The 20,770-nt window shown below is 44.1% G+C and overlaps 3 pseudogenes; 1 reads left to right on the top strand and 2 right to left on the bottom strand.

Annotated features, from left to right (window-relative positions):
* On the bottom strand, positions 6,206-6,748 carry Gm18466 (predicted gene, 18466; annotated as a pseudogene).
* On the top strand, positions 15,768-17,069 carry Gm4557 (annotated as a pseudogene).
* On the bottom strand, positions 18,326-19,138 carry Gm18059 (predicted gene, 18059; annotated as a pseudogene).

Genomic DNA, 20,770 nt, shown 5'->3' with positions numbered 1-20,770 from the left:
TAAATCCCAGAAATAAAGAACCCAATAGTGGGGCTGGCAAGATGGCTCAGTGGGTAAGAGCACTGACTGCTCTTCCAAAGGTCCTGAGTTCAAATCCCAGCAATCACATGGTGGCTCACAACCATCCATAGTGAAAACTGATGCCCTCTTCTGGCGCGTCTGAGCGGAGTTGACCAGAGCAAGTGGGGCTGATTGGAGTGAGCAGAGGTCTTAAAAATTCAATTCCCAACAACCACATGAAGGCTCACAACCATCTGTACAGCTATAGTACACCCATATACATAAAATAAATAAATAAATAAATCTTAAAAAAAGAACTCAATAGTATTAATTGACCTTTACTTGTGTAGTTAATGTTGCTCTAATTTATTATAAGTTATTATTATTAATAATCTGTTATACCTAATGTACAGATTAAACTACTGTAGAAATATGGGAAAACTATACAGGGTTCCATCTTATCTGAGTCTTACCCATCCATTGGGCAGCATCAAAACGTTCATGGAAGATCAATGTAAATATAGATAGATAGATATTTAATATTTATACATATTATGGGAAGATGGTCAAGTTTTTATATCAACTTTATAAAATTTCTTAAAGCATGGCTGGCTGGGTGTGGAATACTACTAGCATGGTCCTTGAGCATCTCACCCAACTGCTCCATCATGAAGCTAGAACTCCACCCTGTGCCCTGTCCAGTCTGGTCCAGTGTTGTCATTGTTGTCCCCCAAAGAAAATATTGCTGCAAAGCCTGAGAGCCTGAGTCTGACTCTGGGGACTCACTGATTCTCCTAAGCTGTCCTCTGACTGCCACGCCTAGACATGGGGATGCACGCACATACATGCACGCATACACACCAGTAAACAAAACAGAAAAGGTATCATTTTAAGTGATCTCTTCTTCAGCATGAGGTTTTTGGTGCTTTGCTTTTGGACCTCTCTTTATTGAGTCATTTTCTAGTTTACAAAGACTTAGGAGTACAAAAACCTGGGAGTACAGAGAGATGTTACATCTTTTCTGTTTTTCTCCTTTGAGTCTACTGAGCAGACCATTTTTCCTGTGTGGTGCATGATGAGAGGAGTCGCAGTCACCGAGGGTACTCTGAAACCTTGGCTGATGTCAGGGGACAGCTGCAGGTGGGAACGGGTCCTCAGTGATGGTTACAGATGCCAGGTGATTCTAGAACGCTGAATCCTGGGTTAAGAATCTAGATCAGTGTTCTCTACCTTAGTGATGTGTTGTGTTGACCCCCAACCATAACATGATTTTCATTCCTACTTCATAACTGCAACTTTACTACTGTTATTAATGATCATGTAAGTATCTGATGGGCTGGATATTTGATATCTGACCCCTGTGGATAGGTCATTCAACCTCCCCAAGGGGTCAAGACCCACAAGTTAACACAGGTCTAGGAAGTATGACTACACCTTCTCCGCTGCTCTGATTTCACACATTCCACAAATATTTATTTACTTTAAGAAAACTTTTATTTCTTTATTCAGTGTGTAAGAGATAGTAATTTCCAGGAGTCAGTGCTCTCCTTCCATGTGTTGGTCTCAGGAATTGAATTCAGGTCATCAGGCTTGATGGCCAGCACCTTTACCAAAGGAGGGAGCCATCTTGGTGGCCCTCCACAAGCATTTGTGACATCTCAGATTTACATAGAACCTCATCGGTTGATGACATAGCTTATTCACTAATGTAGTTTATGGCATCTCTAGCTGTGTGAAATTGAGATTGGTGTGGACGTTCCTGTGCCCTCCAGATCACTTGCTGTGAGGTTCCTGCCTGACGCTCCAGGAGTTCTGATATTACAGCCGGTGTAGACCATTTTGCAATCAGGAGATGTTGTGAAAACCTACAATGAGAAAGACTTCTGAGGTGCCCAATCTAGTTCAGAAAGGCACAGGTGTGACAGTGTTCTTTTTTATTCTGTTCTCTGTAAGGAGTAACTGTGGCCATGGAGGCGTGTCTAGCCTGTGGCCTAAAGACCGCTTGCTTAACACACTACACACACACACAAATACATGCACAAACACAAAATTAAAATGAAAAAATGAATGCAGAGGAAAATAGAAAAATTAAATAAAGCAATACAGTCTGGACACTTTCTGATATGAGAATTTCATCCAAATGATTATCAAACTAGGAACCCTGAGTAGAAAAGAAAATGAAGATAGTACTTTCATATACAGGCTAATAGAGTCCAAAGGGAAAGGGAAAAATCTAGAATATCAGCTTGTAAACATAATGTTTACAAAAGACCAGAATACTTTTCCTAAAATGTATTCACTTACATCCTAATATCAGCCCCCCTCCTCCCAGCCCCCCCCCCACACAGCTTCTTTCCCCATTTTTCCCTCTCCTTCTCATCTGAGAAGTAGGAGCCCCTCTCTGAACCCCGGAATCAGAATTCTCAAAATCAAATGACACTGGCTAAAAGGATCATGGCTGTAGAAGGATGACCCTGGGTCTTCAATAGAAACTTAACTCCACTCTTTAACTCTCTAATTCTTTGATGTTTAAAGATGATTTCTTGGTTTTATTTTACGTGCATTGGTGTGGGGAGCGGGTGTGGTGGCAGTCCCAAAGGCGCCAGGGACTGCAGCTAAGTCATATGACTTGCACCTGACTTCCTCATATAAGACACAAACATCTTGAGTGCTGCGCAGGTGTACCAGGATGCAGGTGAATCCAATTTGGTGGAGATTTGCCCCTGCTGCCCTGATTAGCTGAAGCCTCGTGACTGGCTAGGGGGCGTGGCCTGCGGTGCGTGGATGAGAGAGACTATAAAAGGAGTGAGAGGCCCAGGGTTCGGGGGAGATATAAACAAGAAGAATCAGGACTGAATAAACTGCTGTTAGAAGGACTGGTGGTCGCATCGTTCTCGCTGGTCGAGAGCGGGCACAACACATTGGTATTTTGCTTATATGTATGTCTCTGAGAGGGCATCCAGTCATCCTGAACTGGATTACAGACAGGTGTGAGCTGCCCTGGGGGTGCTGGGAATCGAACCCAGGTTTTCTGGAAGAGTATCAGTGCTCTTAACTCCTAATCCATTTCTCCTAATTTTTTGATGTATATACAATTTCTAGCCATGCTCCTTTACTAATGCCCCAGAGTCCATGTCATCTCTGTCTTCCTTTCTTTACTTTCTATATTTCCATTTCCATATTTTCCCTTCATTTCAGTTTAGCTAGATGTATTATGTTGATCTTTTAAAATATTTTGGGTTTATGTTTGTTCACTTCCAATTTTATTTACTTAAACACTGATTCAAGAAAGTCTCTCATGTGGCTCAGGTTGGTCTCGAGGTTTCTGCAGAGCTGAAGATGACTTTGAACTCCTGATTCCCCTTCCTCTCATTAAGGGCTGGGCTTGCAGGTGTACAGCACCATCCCTGGGATTGCAGAGGATGTACACCACTGTTCCTGGTTTACGCAACACTTGGAACTTGAACTCAGGACCTCTTGGCATACTGAGCAAGCACTCTACCAAGCTGCACTCCAACTCCTCCGTTTTTATTTTACTTACTCACTATTAATATTTCTTTCTCTTTGTTTTTTTACTCACTGTCTTAGTTGGACTTCTGTCTTAGTTAGGGTTTTACTGCTGAGAACAGACACCATGACCAAGGCAAGTCTTATAAAAAACAACATTTAATTGGGGCTGGCTTACAATTTCAGAGGTTCAGTCCCTTATCATCAAGGTGGGAGCATGGCAGTATCCAGGCAGGCATGGCACAGGAGGAGCTGAGAGTTCTATGTCTTCATCCAAAGGCTGCTAGTGGAAGACTGACTTCCAGGCAACTAGGGTGAGGATCTTATACCCACACCCACAGTGACACACCCATTCCAACCATGTCACACCTATTCCAACAAGGCCACAACTTCAGATGGTGCCACTCCCTGATCCAAGGATATACAAACCATCACATCCTACTCCCTGGTCCCCATAGACTTGTTCAAAACCATGAGTCTATGGGAGCCATATTTAAACATAGCATAATGCAAAATGCATCTAGTCCAACTTTCAAAGTCCTCATAGTCTATAGCAGTTGCAACACTGTTAAAAGTCCAAAATTCAAGGTCTCTTCTGAGATTCATTCAACTTAATTAACTGTAATCCCCAAAGCAAGGCAGGAAACCAGCTGGGCAAATTCCAAACTCTCCATCTCCATGGCTGATGTCAAAGCAGTCTTCAGATCTCCACTCCTTTGTCATCTTTGTTGACTGCAACAAACTGCTTTCTCCTGGGCTGGTTCCACTCCCTGTTAGCTGCTTTCCTCAGCATGTATCCCATTGCTCTGGCATCTTTAATATCTTTGAGTCTCCAAGGCAATTTCAATGTTACAGCTTCCTGTTTCAGTGTCTGGGATTCCACTTGATTTTTTGGAATCCTCCTAAGGGCTGGCATCACTTTTCCAGCTCTGCCCTCTGTAGCACTCTAAGCTCAGGTTGATCCACTCTACTACGGCTGCTGTTCTTGGTGATCATCCCACAGTACTGACATCTCCAATACACTGGGGTGTTCCACTCCAACTAGGCTTCACCAATAGCCTCTCATAGGCTCTCTTCACGTGTCAAGCCTCAAATCCTTTGCATGACCCCTTCAGTCTTGGGCCATCAACTACAGCTGAGGCTTCACATTCTCCAATGGCCTTCCCTGGCCTCTCACAGTGCTAAGCCTCAGCTTCTCTCCATGATCCCTTCATTCCTGCACAAGCAGTACCACCTGAGTGACTCTTACACATTACCAAGTCCAGCCACAGCATGAGGTACAACCTTGGGTATCTCTGGAACACAGCTTCTTTGTGCTCCCAGAAAACAATTTCCAGAAGATTTCACCTCAACAATGCTGGTCTCTTCTTAATCACTGCTAATTCCTTAGCTCCAGCTAACCAGCATCAATTTTCCCAGTAGTTCCTTCCATTCTTAACTCTAGAGTCAGAGCCACATGACTAAAGCCAGGAGATCTCTGAGTTCAAGGTCAGCCTGGTACAAGTCCGAGATCCAGACATGGTAGTACACAACTTTAATCTGGGCCACACCTCCTGAGGGAGACCTATATAAGGACATTGGAAGAAGGGAGATTCAGTCTTTGTTACCACTTGCATTTACTTGCCAACACATCTGTTGGAATCTACTTCTACTGAAAACCAGCTGAAACAACTAGCCTCGTGGGACTGAGCAACTACTAGATTCTTGGACTTCCAATTAACAGCTGACCATCACTGAGAAATTGGACTACAGATTGTAAGTCATTACAATAAATTCCCTCAATATAGAGAAACATTCCTTACATTCTGTGACTCTAGATAACCCTGACTAGTACAGTATGCAAGTATAGACTACATTAAACATATTTTCTCCCATACTGCCTTACCTTCTCCTTCATTGCTTCTCTCCTGATTTTTTTTATTGTATCTTAAAATTTTTTCAGTTTTTAAAATTTTATGTAACTGGATGTTTTGCCTGCCTATATGTCTATGTACTACATGAATTCAGAGTCTGCAGAGATCAGTAAAGAGTGGTTGATCCCCTGGGATTAGGGATACATATAGTTGTGAGCTGCCATATGAGTGCTAGGAATCGAATCTTGTTTCTCTCCTAGAACAGCAAGCACTCTCAACTATGGAGACATGTCTCCTGGATTTTTAATTTTGTCTATTTATTTATTTATTTATTCACTTTATATCCCAATTGAAGCCCCACATCCAACTGCCCCCCTCTCCTCCCAGTCTCCTATACTCCTCTCTTTCACCTCTGAAAAAATGGAAGCCCCTCCTGGGTACCAACCCACCCAGGCACCTCAAGTTTTTGTAGCACTAGGCACATCCTCTCCCACTGAGGCCAGACAAAGCAGACCAGTTAGAGTAACAGGATCCACAGGCAGGCAGCAGAGTCAGACTAAGCCCCCATAAGACAAAGCTGCACATCTGCTACATATGTGTCGGGGTCTAGGTCCAGCCCTTGTATGCTCTTTGGTTGATGGCTCTTTTCTTGGAACTCCCAAGGGTATAGGATAGTTGACTCTGATGGTCTTCTGTGGAGTCCCTGCCCCCTCCAGGTTCCCCAATCCTTCCCCCAACTCTTCCAGAAGACTTCCTGGGCTTGCTCTCATGTTTGGCTACGGGTCTTTATGTCTGTTTCAGTCAGCTGCTGGGTGGAGCCCCTCAGAGGACAATTATTCTAGGGTTGTGACTGTGAATCCATGATGACAGATACAAACAACCTAAGGCTCCAAGATAAGAAGGCAGGCCTACAATGTGTCCCATTGATCCTCTGAGGAGAGCTCAGCACACCGCCCCACCCTAAACTGCAGGGGTTGCTTCTGCATTCACTTATGTCAGTCTCACACAGGGTACCTATTTATCCAGGCCCGCAATGACAAATATAGCTGTCAACAGTGTCTTCACATGTTCTATCATTGTGACAAGGCTTTGACTAACAATGAGGTATCAAAGCCTCACAATGTGGCCCTGTGAATCTACTCCCCATACAGTCACAGTAGTAGCTGTTTCTTCCATCCACACACAGATCCCTCGGAGATGTGGCTGACTGGCACGTTCATCAAAGTTGAGTTCACAGTGGTCTCCAAGAAGTCTAGGTGAACAATCACAGAAGTGAGCCCCAAGAGCATCCTGACACATGGGGCATCATGTAGACATGGCTGGGATCCACATCCATCAATTCCCAACTCATAGCTCACTGTAGAATACTCTTGAGGACCAACTCATGTGTCGCTTCACTGAAGTCTCCCAGAGTTTTAAATATTTTGTGTGTGTGTGTGTGTGTGTGTGTGTGTGTGTGTGTGTGTGTGTATGGGGTGTGTTTGAACACTCTCATGTGGGTGCCTGCAGAGGCTAGAAGACAGCATTGCCTTCTCTGGATCTGCTGTTACAGATGATTGTGAGGGACCTGAGATAGATTTTGAGAGCTGAACCCTAGTCCTCTGCAAAAACAGCAAGTACTCTTAACTTCTGAGCCTTCCCTCCAGCCCTTTAAAGTAAAAATTTTACTTAGCATTCAAATAATAGGATTCATGATTACATTTTATACACCTGTCATAACACTTTGCTTTGTCTGTCTTCCTCCTGCCACCCTCCTCCCTCCTCGTCTTTCTTCCACCACCCTCCTCCCTCCACATATTCCTCCTACCACCCCCTCCCTCTTCATCTTCCTCCCACCACCCTCCTCCCTCCTCATCTTCCTTCCACCATCCTCCTCCCTCCACATATTCCTCCCACCACCTTCCTCCCTCCTTCTGTTCCTCCCACCTCCCTCTTCCCTCCACCTGTTCTCCCCCACCACCCTCCTCTCTGCCACATTTTCCTCCCACCACCCCCTCCCTCCACACCTTCCTCCTGCCACTCTTCTCAATGCAACATGCTGCCTTTTTTCTATCACTTCCCTTAATTTAAATAATGCCTTCTATTTCCTTTCCTTTTCTTTTATTGAAGAGATTTTTGGGTTTTTTTTCTTCACATAACATCCTGATCAAGGACTTCCTTCCCTCAACTCCTCCCATTCTCTCCCTCCTTCCTCCTCCACCTGAATCCACAGACTTCTAAGAGGTAATAGTAAGATATGACAACATGAAATGTAATATGATTAAAATAAAAACCTATCATATTGGAGTTGGACAAGATAAACAAAGATAAGGAAGCCGGGCGTGGTGGCCAACGCCTTTAATCCCAGCACTTGGGAGGCAGAGGCAGATGGATTTCTGAGTTCGAGACCAGCCTGGTCTACAAAGTGAGTTCCAGGACAGCCAGGGCTACACAGAGAAACCCTGTCTTGAAAAACCAAAAAAACAAAAAAACCCACCCCATTCCTGAGCCAGGCATGGTGGCACACACCAAAATAATAATAATAATAATAATAATAATAATAATAATAATAATAATGAAAAGTACCCAAAAGAAGGCATAAAAATAAGAGACACACTCATTCACAGACTCAGGAATCCCATAAAAATCCTAAATTGGTGTAGATTGCTTTTATCATGTTTAGGTATTGGCCTTGAATTCCTGATCTTTCCAGAACTTTTATCATGAATGGGTGTTGGATCTTGTCAAATGCTTTTTCTGCATCTAACGAGATGATCATGTGGTTTTTGTCTTTGAGTTTGTTTATATAATGGATTACATTGATGGATTTTCGTATATTAAACCATCCCTGCATCCCTGGAATAAAACCTACTTGGTCAGGATGGATGATTGCTTTAATGTGTTCTTGGATTCGGTTAGCGAGAATTTTATTAAGGATTTTTGCATCGATGTTCATAAGAGAAATTGGTCTGAAGTTCTCTATCTTTGTTGGATCTTTCTGTGGTTTAGGTATCAGAGTAATAGTGGCTTCATAAAATAAAACAGAGGAATGGATACAGAAAATGTGGTACATCTACACAATGGAGTACTACTCAGCTATTAAAAAGAATGAATTTATGAAATTCCTAGCCAAATGGATGGACCTGGAGAGCATCATCCTGAGTGAGGTAACACAATCACAAAGGAACTCACACAATATGTACTCACTGATAAGTGGATACTAGCCCAAAACCTAGGATACCCACGATATAAGATACAATTTCCTAAACACATGAAACTCAAGAAAAATGAAGACTGAAGTGTGGACACTATGCCCCTCCTTAGAAGTGGGAACAAAACACCCATGGAAGGAGTTACAGAAACAAAGTTTGGAGCTGAGATGAAAGGATGGACCATGTAGAGACTGCCATATCCAGGGATCCACCCCATAATCAGCATCCAAACGCTGACACCATTGCATATACTAGCAAGATTTTATCGAAAGGACCCAGATGTAGCTGTCTCTTGTGAGACTATGCCGGGGCCTAGCAAACACAGAAGTGGATGCTCACAGTCAGCTAATGGATGGATCACAGGGCTCCCCATGGAGGAGCTAGAGAAAGTACCCAAGGAGCTAAAGGGATCTTCAACCCTATAGGTGGAACAACATTATGAACTAACCAGTACCCCTGAGCTCTTGACTCTAGCTGCATATGTATCAAAAGATGGCCTAGTCGGCCATCACTGGAAAGAGAGGCCCATTGGACACGCAGACTTTGTGTGCCATGGTACAGGGGAACGCCAGGGCCAAAGGGGGGGAGTGGGTGGGTAGGGGAGTGGGGGTGGGTGGGTAAGGGGGACTTTTGGTATAGCATTGGAAATGTAAATGAGCTAAATACCTAATAAAAAATGGAAAAAAAAAATCCTAAATTGGAAGTCATAACGTAAATGCAGACGACCTGGTGCAAACCCGTGTGGGCCCTGTGCTTGCTGCTTCAGTATCTGTGAGCTCATATGGTCTTTGCTCCTGGTGATTAAGAGGGCCTTGTTTTCTTCTTATCCTTCAATACCTGCTGGCTATTACACTCTTTATACCTCCACTTCCACAGGCTTCCCGGAGCCCTTAGGGAGGGGTTTAACAAAGACAATAGATTTAGGCTGAGTGTTTCAAGCTCTCTCACTCTTCATTATGTCTGACTTTGAATCTCTGTATTTTCCCCATCTGCTGCAGGAGCAATTTTCTTTGGCATTGGCTAAGCAAAGTGCTGATCTGTGAGTATAGCAAAATGTCACTAGGATTAATTTTTTTTTTGCTACATTTTTCTTTTGGACTAGTATTATTTTGTTTTATGCTAGGTTCCTTGGTTATCCAGTCTCAGGTATCTAGCCACCCAACCAGAGTTGGGTGTGAGTTCCTTCTTCTAGAGTGAGCCTTAGGTCAAATCAGATACTGATTGGTTACTCCTACAAACTTTGTGACACTATTTCACTAGTGTATTTTGCAGGCAGGGCATCATTGTAGATTGGAGAGTTTGTGGCTGACTTGGTGTTTGTTTTTCTTTTGGTAGCATGCACAGGATCTTCCTGTACCAAAGGCAATAGAACATAGGGTTAAAGGCTCTATGTAGGCATATCAGCTTGGCTCCTCCATGTTCCTTGAGTTGCTTAGTTCGTTTCAGAAATGGTCTTAGCTGTCAGCAAGCTATAGTCCTTTGAAATAGCCTGGGTTGTTTAGGGATTCTCACAGGATAGCTCTGAACAAGCCAATTAGATATAACCTAATCCCAGGACTGGAAACTTCATTTAGTGAGAAGAGATGGTGAGTGAGGCTCTATCTCTCCCATTATTTAATAATTTCATTTAGAGCACACTTATATATGTATATATTTTAGGAAGCTTCTGTTGTACAGGTTTCCATACTACCACTCAAATGGCCCTTATGTTAGCTGTCTCTCCCCTCCACTTCCCCACTTGATCTTCCTATTCCAGTCCCACTTCAACGATAGCTATTCTATTTCTCTTTACTAACAAGATCTACATGTACCCCCATTGTCTCTTACTCTGTATCCAATTTCTGTGGTTCTATTGATTGTAGCTAGTTTAACATTAATTCAACAGGTAATATCCACATATACTGGAACATGTAAGATTTATCTGAGTGGGTTATCATATGCAGGAGGGTTTTTTGTTTTTGTTTTGTTTCACGCCCAGTGAAGGATAGCAGTCTGCAGCCTGGTGGGATTCAGATGACTTCACTTAGTATTATGAAAGTGGGAAGGGTCTTTATTGGGGTTTGGATATGGTAATGGCTATTCCTGGTGGTCACGTTGACTATATCTGGAATAAACCAAAATCCAGAATTGGAGGGCTCACCTATGATCCAGATCTTGAGGCTGGAAGACACAAGTTTCTGACCTGGATCTTGGCATGGAGATCTTGATGCAAAGTGACTACGAAAAGATTAGGCTAAGGCAAGATAGTACACACCTTTAATCCCAGGAGACTAAAGCCAAGAGATCTCTGAGTTCAAGGTCAGCCTGAGATAAATCCCTGTTCCAGGGATTGTAGTACACACCTTTAATCTTGGCCACACCTTCTGAGGGAGACCTATATAAGGACGGTGGAAGAAGGAAGATTCACTCTTTTTAACCACTTGCATTTACTTGCCAGCGTACCTGTTGGAATCTACTTCAACAGAAGACCAGCTGAAACAACTAGCCTCGTGGGACTGAGCAACTACTAGATTCTTGGACTTCCCATTCACAGCTGACCACTGTTGGGAAGTTAGACTACAGACTGTAAGTTGCCATAATGAATTACTTCAATATAGAAAGACATTCCATATGTTCTGTAACTCTAGAGATTCCCCAAGCAATACAGATATCAACTATCCAAGAAAGGGTCCTGAGTTTGAACATTGGTCCCTAGCATATGGCCCTGTTGTTCCAGTTGCCAAAAATCTTGAAAATATAGCCTGGCAGATAGAGTTAGTCATAGGGGTTAGGGTTGTGAGTCCTGTGTCCACTCTAACACAGGGATCGGCTGCTTGAGAAGGTAGGACAAAGGGAGTTTGTGCTAGTCCCATGCCATTGCTGCATGGGTATTGGGCTGTGGGAAACTACAGTCTGAGGTGCGAGGCAGTCACAGCTGGCTTGAAGGTCCCTGGGCCTGAGAAGAGGCTAGAGCCATGGAGTTCCCAAATTCTTGGACACTCCAGCACCTCTGCAAATAGAGGAAGATCTGAGAACAGAATCTGGGCCTGTGGGATGGAGCTAGCCCTGGGCTGTGCGTGGGAAAGGGGAGAGCTCTGGCTGGTCCCTTGTGGAGAGTCCTTGGCTTGAGAGAGGCCAACTTGGCTTGGTGGCAGTTGTGGTTGAGAATGCAAATAGACCTTCTACAGGAAATTAGACAGTGGCTCTATAGGCAAGGGCCATCTCTGTGGCTCCCCACAGTGGATCCCAATGAAAAGAGGCAGTCCATGGTGTTAAGGTATTTATTGTCATGGCAGAAATTGAATGAGTAAAACCATACCCCACTTCTCAGGATGGGCCTGAGATTAAATACCATTTGCTGGGAGGAATGTATGAGAAGGAAAGCTTATTGGCTAAGAACTCAAGGCCTCTAGGTACCTCATTAGAATGGAGATCTGTCTTGAGTCTAAGTGACCACAGGTCACATCTCTTTTCCTATTAACTTGGTCTGAGATGTTCAGGCTACATGTGGAAGGGCTTTGGGCATTGCCCTTACTTTACTGATGAACACAAATCTATAAGGGCCTGCATCTAGTGACAAGGGCCAGGTGCCTGCTGCAGGCAAAATTCCTACCATCCCTTCAAGGTCTCTGGGCTTCTAGCCTTAGCCCAACTGAAGGCCAGGCTAACTTTCATGGTCAAATTCCTCACAATAAGGGATCTAGGGACTGCTAACTAGGTGTAACCTTCTTCAGGTGTTTCTACTGCCCCACTAACCAGCCTTTCCTGTCCTGAGGACAGAATGTGAAAGAAACCAGTGAACTGTGCCCTACCATCATTGGTCCATTTTACCTCTGACCTCAAAAGGAGCCATTGGGAGGTCATTGACCTGCCCACTTAAGCTCTGGCTAAGGCTGCCTCCTGTCCTTACAGTGACTGAAGTAGCTGTTGGTTGGTAGAGAGCATTTGGAGTTCTAGGCTGTTGAGCCACTGCGCTTGGATCTTCGTGTATTGTTGAATCTGAACATAGTGAGTTTTCTTTTAAATCCTTAGGTTTCAGTTTAGAGGTTACTGGGTTGTTTGTTTCCTTGTTTGTTTGTTTTTTAAAGGTGTATTTATTTTATATTTGTGAGTGCACTGTAGCTATAAAAATAGTTGTGAGCCTTCATGTGGTTGCTGTAAATTGAATTTTTAGGACCTCTGCTCACTCTGGTCAGCCCCACACTCTCATCCCTGCTCATACTGGTCCAAGGATTTATTTATTATTATACATAAGTACAGTGTAGCTGACTTCAGATGCAGCAGAAGAGGGCATCAGATCTCATTACAGGGGGTTGTGAGTCACCATGTGATTGCTGGGATTTGAACTCAGGGCCTTCAGAAGAGTCCTCTTACCCACTAAGTCATCTTGTCATCCCGAAGTTTCTGTTTTCTGCTTTTGTACTAACTCTCTCTTCCAGTCCTTTGTTGGTTCGAAGTATGATTGGAAGAAATTATATCTTCTATGTTCTTTAGTTTTTTGACTTTGTTTTAAAATGTCCTATTTTACATGGCATATTCCTTTCACTATTTTGGAACATTAGTTTATGTTAACTACACAACATGTTCATTCTCAGTGATATTTCCATACATGTACATGAAGAACATTGATCACATTCTCCTCCCCATCACACTTTCTTATGCCTGCCCCATCCAAGTCCCTCAGTGTTTCCCTGTTTTGTTCACACCCTTACTTTCCAAGTAGAGGCCACATCACATCAAGTCCTCCTGTTCAGAGGACTGAAACAGGATTGGATGGTCTCTTAAGCAAGGGCACCAATGTGTCTCTGCTTTAGCAGAAAGATTCCTCCTGGCTGGTTATCTTCTGATCTTCCTGGAAGTTCAAACATCATGACTCCATGCAAGGAGCAAAGGCAATGCTCAGATCCTATTCTGTTGATTCTATTTATGGAAGTGGGCAGCTGAAAAGGTTCAAGGCCAGAATAAATGTAAGTCTAAAAGGAGCCACAATTGTACTTCCTTGAAGATCTTTCCTTGGTGGAAGATAAAATTGCTTGTCCCTGAACCTACTTGGGTCCCTCTGTCTGCAGCTGTCATCCCATGATGTATCTTCTGTGTTAAGTAGAGCAAATGTGCTATGAAAGCTAGTGTCTTCTCAGGCATAGGAGATGGGGGCAATAGTAATTTTGAAGCAAAGAATCAAGTCTGTGCCCTTGAGTCCCACTGGCCAAAGAACTCAAAAACATGTTGAGGAACAAAAGCTGCCTACTGCTTGGATGGTCTACCTCTCATTTCACAGAACTCCGTTACAAACTCCTGTCCCTTTGGAAAAACAGAGGGGAATTGTTACTGTCTCTGGATCCTGGGCTTTGGTGAGAAGTCTCAGGCCTAATGGGGAACATGGGATGAATGCTATCATCTTCCTCTAAACCTCACAGGTGTTAGTCTCAAACCCTGGGTTACCATAGAAAACAGTATTTTGTTCTAACTACCAATGTAGTAAATAGCTACCATCCTTTAGCACCTATGAATGTGTGTTTTTAAAAAAAATTAATAATTGAATCCTTTTAGTGTACACATGAGTTATTACAAAGTTGTCATAAAGGCTAGGGTCTAAGTGAAAAGCTGAACACTGTCCATCTGTAGCCAATGAATGCCAGAATCCATAACTGAGGGAGGACCAAAGCTCTGGAGCCCATCATCAGTCTTAGGACTCCTTGTTAACAAGGGGAGTTTCCTTGTTAAAGTTGGGGTGTCAAAAGTTCCACAGAGTGTCAAGTTGTTTGAACATTGTTCCTACCTGTTTGCATAGCTTAGGGAAAATTATGAACCTTCGGCAGTGGACCTAGCAGGAAGAAGGGTCACTGGGCAACACTGGGGACAGATATTTGAGTGTAACCAGCCCTCTACTGCCCCACTGACCAAGACCAGACGTCCTGTCTTTCAAGAAAGAATGTGGGGAAAGCCAGTGGATTGTGCCTGGACACCATTGATCAATTTCATGGTTTGACAACACCAGGACCCATTGTAAGGAATGATAGACACCTGTCCACTTACAGCTCTGAATGAGGCTGCTTCCTGTCATTACAGGACAGAAGCTGTAAGTTGATTGGAAAGCAACTGGCATTCAATGATGCTGAGCGATTAGACTTGGACTTCAGGAGCTTCAGATCCCAAAATAGTGAGTTTCTCTACACTTAGGTGACTATGATAGGCTTTTGTGGTTATGGTTTGTGTGTTTGCTGGCTTGATTTATGTGTTTACTTTTCAATGTTCTTTATTATCTTCTATTTTACTTTTTAAAGTTACATTTGATAAATTAGAATGTTTTATGTCTTCAATAACATGCATGAGTATTTTGCCTCCATGTGTGTCTGAGCACCACCTCCCTGGTCTCTGCTATGGAGGTCAGAAGATGGAGTCAGATTTTTCTGGAACTAGACTTATAGATGGTTGTGAGCCTCTTGTCAAACACCCTGAATTAAAGCAATAACATGTTCATATACCATACCTAGGTTTTAAACCAAACGAAGCTCTCACTACAACTGCCTGTAGTTCTACTCCAGAGAATCTGATGCCCTCTTCTGACCAACAAGGTTCATAAGTAACATTATATAGAAAGATTTGTATCAGTATTTTAAGTAGCATGTAGTGATGATGAGTCTGCTGTATAAGTGGCCTTAGAGGCTAGAGGTGTAAGATTGAGAGCTGGACTTAGGGCAGTTGTGGGCCATCTGACCTGGGTCTTGACAACCAAGTGCAGGTCCTCTACAGGAGTAGCTGACATTTTGGACTCCAGATCCAGCTCTCCAGCCTGGACACTGTGGGTGTTGGAGTGTCTGTTTGTTGTCTTATGCACTCCACTAGAACCTGATTTTCTTGGTGCACTGGCTCTCAGTGTGTGCTGAGACCAGGGGAGAGGATGGTTCTTTCCAATGAGCAGCTCTTACTGTCCGTGATCCCTTGTTTTGTTCTATCAGTTTGCACTTGGTTGCTGTCAACCTGATCTATGTCATAGTTTGTGTCTACTGCTTTAGAAGGTGCTTTGCTCTTCTCTTCCCAAGCATTCCAAATACCTGATTAGGTTATCTGACATGTTTCTGGCATTTTTCTTGTCTTTTGGAGGTAAGAAGTTTTAAATGTAAAAATTCTCTTCAGCCTGATTTTAAATGGTTTGTTTTTGTTTTGTTCCTTTTTTTTTTTTTTTTTTTTACTTTCTCATTGCAAGGTTGGTTCTAGCCAAGTCATAGAGGGTCTGATGATGGAGCAGGATCTGAAGATGATGGAGCAGGATCTGAAGGCCTGCTACTCAATTGAAGAGAACTTCGACACTAACTATAAGATGCTGAACACACTGGGTGAAGGAAACTTTTCAGTGGTGAAACGGGCCTTCCATGTCCCCACAAGTACCTCTGTGGCTGTAAAAATTCTCCAAAACACCAAGGAGTACACCTCACCCATCTGCAGGGAAGCCAGGATTATGAAATCACTTAGCCATCCTAACATTATCAAGCTGTTTCATGTGGTCCAGAGAAGAGAGACTACCTACCTGGTGATGGAGTATGCCTCAGAGGGAGAGCTACTAGATTGCATCATCAACGTGGGGTCTTTAGAGGAGAGCGAGACTCGAAGGCTGTTTGCTCAGATAGTACATGCGGTGCAGTACTGCCATGACCATCACATTGTCCATAGAGACATAAAGGCCAGCAACATTTTGATCGACTGCAGGGGAAATGCCAAGCTGTGTGATTTTGGCTTGGCTGCTGAAGTGATTCCTGGACAAAAGCTGGCAGGTTTCTGTGGCACACTGCCCTACTGTGCCCCGGAACTCTTGCAAGCAGAGAAATATGAGGGCCCCCCTGTAGATATCTGGAGTTTAGGGGTCCTCCTGTTCCTCATGGTATCTGGGAACTTGCCTTTCCAAGGCAAGTCTTTTGTGGACTTGAAGCAGGAGATCATCTCTGCAAACTTCAGCATCCCTTCCCATGTTCCCATTGATATTTTCAATGTCATCATTGAACTGCTGATGATCAATCCCAGCAGGAGGCCCACCATCCACCAAATCATGAGGCGCCCCATGATCAGGGGCAGTGAGGCATGTTTACCACCTACTTCCACACAGACTTTCCCAGGCACCCCAAGCCACAGCATTGTCAGGACCATGAGAGTCATCACATAGAAGCCTGACAGGAATATGTCCTCCTGCAGTCCCCAAGAGGAGCTCTGTGGATCCCTGCAGCCACCTAAGAGTGTAGGTGTTCCAGGATCCTCCTCTCGGGATATCGTGGAGAAAGAGACCCTCATGGAAAAAAGAACCTCACCCAGGAAGAGGCCATCAAACATGAAGAGGCTGTCCATCAGAAAGTTGCTGTCATTCGAGAAGAACCCATTATTGGTGGCCAGCCTCGGGATGGAGGTGGAGCCACCTTGCTACATCCACTCTAGTAGTGACTCACTTGACAGGCTTAGAAACCTGGAAGCAGTCCTGAGGCAAAGAGTTTCACGGAAACTTAGTCTCCTGGAACCATAGCATCCCGTATAATAAATGCTCCAAACTTGTCCTTGCGAATGGATCTGTGTGCTTTCTTTCAGTATTGTTTTATTATAGGTGCCTCCAAGCAATGACTTGCTCAATATCTAAGCAAAATCGAACTTTGCTCCCTGGCCTTCAACAATGCCCTAGTCTTGAGCTGGCCCTGGGCTTGGAATTCAGTAAAAATGTTGCCCATTCAGTGACATTCAGAATTGCCTCTAGTATTGTAAGAGAGATAGTGAAAGAAATCAGGCATTACTATCTACTACATAGAGCTAGAAATCTCAGGGCAAGCTTAACAATGTAAGTTTAGAATTCTTATTATAGTTATGTATGGCATACTACATTACTTATTAGTATAAAGTCCCCCCAATACTATCACTTAGAATAAAAGTCAAGCTGTTCCCATATACAGGAATTTACAGTGGTTTAGGAAGTAGATTGGGCTGTGGTTTTAGAGTATTGCATTATTGATGAGAAAGTTAGCTAGAGAGGAACTCCCTAATTAGAACCATGACTTGGGCATGAAAGCCCTTGCCTCGAGAGTGTAAAGACCTCAAACACTTGGCTTCTAAGAATATAGCTGATCTTAGATAGAGAGGACTTTGTCTCAATTGTTTTATTGCCCAGTTCCTGCCAGTTTTTATGTTTGCATTTCTCTGTTCTGTGTAAGAGTCATTAAGCATCCGGTAACCTCATTGTACCTTGCCAATGTGTCACCTAATTCCCCTATTTTCTTCTGTATTAAAAGTCTGGTACTCAATTTGACAAATTACATTCACATACCACACTCCCTTGTGTTCGTATTTGTTTGTCATCCAGGCCAACTCCTTGCCCACTGATAACTGGAACCCCGAGTTTCACCCTTGGATCGAGGACCCAAGTGAGGTTCATCTACAGCACTTCCCCTTGTATCTGGTGACACCATTGGAAGGAAATAAGGAAGATAACCATGAACTGTCTCTGAAATCTGTGCTGCTGCCTGCCATTAACAAAGAGGAGTTTTGTTTTTAATTTTTAACTCTATCATTTTTATTTGTATAAATATTTTATCCCACCTGCTAATTAGGCAACTCCCAAGGCTGAGTGGCTCTGCCCGACTACTCCAACTTCTTGGGATTCTGTAATGTTCTTGCAAAATCAGGAATCCTGACCAGAGGCAAGGGCACTATAGTCTTTGGATTCTTTAATGAAAACAGATCAGACTTTCCTCCTTGCTCAGCCTCCAGAGAGGTACCAGCTAGGTCTGGGGATAGCAATGTCAGTCTGAGCCATCTACACTGGGAATAGCTCAGCACCGTGTCACTGGGTTCCTCAATAGCCAGGACCTGGTACACCATGTCTCAGGCAGCAATTCATGCCAGTACAGCCTTCAGCCCTTGAAAGGCTGCCGTGCACACAGAGATGAGTTGGTAACCACAGTCTTACTGAGGCCAGGACTATCTGGAAAGGCATTCGGGGTACCCAAGTCAAGCAGCACATAGAGGTCAGGTTCAGAGTCAAGTTGTTGTTCACCATAGCTACGTCCTTCACATTCAGAAAGCCTTTGGAAACGTCCCTATTAGTTCCTGAAAAACAAAACAAACAGTAAACATGATGGGAAAAATGGCACAGCAGATGGGTGCTCTTCTCCTTCCCTCCCCTTTCCACAGTTCCTCCCCTTAGGCAACCAGGTAAGGCTAAGCCTATAGTAACACTGGTCCATTCTCTCTCCTCTTGGAGTTTGGAATATTCAGGACTGACTCTCTACCTACACAAAGGGCACTGAAGTTAGAGCTCACAGTCCTGGTCTGGACAGGAGTCTCATCTGCATGGTTGATGAGCAGCAGGCTTTACAGCAGATCAGTCTTAGGGAGCTCATGCTCAGAGCAGAGAAACTGCTGCCCAGTGGCCTTAGAGTCCAGACAGGGGGGTGTAAACACCACTCACAGGCCAGGCTGTTGCTTGGCCATCTCTGCCTTCAGTAACTTCAACACTGAGTCACTGCTTGCACTTAGGAGCAATGAACCTGGAGACAACAACCAGGCCAGCTGTGGGGCCAGTGCTTTCCCCAAACCTTAGGTGGCACCCCTCAGCACACACACAGGGCAACCCAGCCTACTTCCTCCAGGCCTGGAACTTAACCACAAAAGCATCTACTCAACTGGCATGGGGCAGCACCTCTCTCTCCCCTTGGTCTGGGAGAGAGGAAATTCAGGCCAGCATCCACTTGGGTTGGGTAAAAAAGGTGACCAATAGCCAGGGAGGCTTGGCTCAGCAGGACATCCCAGTCCCCCAGAGCTTCCAGGTTCCCCTTGGGCTGTTTGCACAAGAAAATCAGTCCTTTTCTGGGACACATGTTCCTAATCTCTACCCTGTTCCCAAATCAGTTTCCTCCTCCAGGGTTGGTTTGTCTTCATCCATAGGGGACATACCAGGAAGTGACCAGTGCTGCCTTGGATTAAGTCCTTGCCTGTGTAGAGCTTGTGGTCCCTTGCACTCTGATTAACAGAAGCCTTCTCTGGAAGAGCACAGCAGCTCTCCCAGGAGATGCTGGGCAGACAGAACAAATAAATGAAGAGGACACACGGGTCAAAAGAAAGGCTGAAAATCACAACAATCTCATGAACAAGACCCATCTTGAGTAAAAACACACCTTGACGTGCTGGGAACTGTCAACAGCAGCCTTATCTTGTAACCTGTCTCATGCATCTCAAAAAACAATTCAAAATCTCAAACAAGACTTCTCAGAACTCTGGAGCTCTTGGAGGAGAAGGAGTGTAAGACATGGATTGCTTTGTTGCATGAGGTAAGCTAGAGTCCATCCAAATTACAGTCACGCAGGCTAGGGGCTAGCCCCTCTTTGTTTTAGAAAGTTACAAGTGTTAGGCCTAGTCACTTATCTGGGTCATATAGGGAAGCCAGCAATCGGAGGGGGCCACTCTCCAGTCCCATTTTTTTTTTTTACTGGCTGAGGCTTTTATCCTAGGCCAATGAGGTAGGGATCAAGATGCAAGCTCTATAGGCCTATAGGAGAAGAGAACTGCACTTTCTCTATCTACATTTAAAAAAAAAAAACACTCTCAAATGTTGCCAAATCAGCCCCTTAGCCATTCATGCCTTTTCTGTATGCCAAAGTTCCCTTTCTGCAGAATTGTATATTTAAAACTACTTAGTTATCACTAGTCTCTTGAATTTGTTACCTTATTTCCAAAAGGACCTTCAACAGATAAAGCAAGCTCAAGGTCAGCTGCTCTATATGAGACCCTGTCTCAAGACAAAACGTAATGCAGGAAAGAAAAGAAGGTGGAGGTGGAGAGATAGCCCAGTCAGTGACAGGCTTGCCTTGATGAGTTTGAACCCCAGAACATGTGGGAAGCAGTTTCTGCTGTGCCTGCTTGGCCTAACTGGTAAACAAGCAATATGCGCATGTGCAAGAGTGTGTTCGAGCCAAGTCACTGCCCATCCCTGGGCGTGCTGAGAGAGCAGCCAATGAGGTGTGGACACGCCGCACTGAGGTGTATATAAGCAGTGCCTTTTTGGGGCTCGGGGTCTTCCTCTTCATGCTGAAGCTAGCATAATAAAGCATTGCTGCAGAAGGATCCGGTTGTCCGCGTGTGTTCTTGCTGGCGAGATGATAGTGCGCAGGACAAGAACACACATTGAAAATGCTAGGTGTGCAACGAAAGAGTACACATGGAGGAATCCATGCTTCCAGCTACATATGTAGCAGAGGAAGGCCTTATCTG

This window comes from Mus musculus, chromosome 7 (genome assembly GCF_000001635.26).
Source record: "Mus musculus strain C57BL/6J chromosome 7, GRCm38.p6 C57BL/6J".
Lineage (NCBI taxonomy): Eukaryota > Metazoa > Chordata > Mammalia > Rodentia > Muridae > Mus > Mus musculus.
This window is presented reverse-complemented; position numbering and strand designations above follow the sequence as displayed.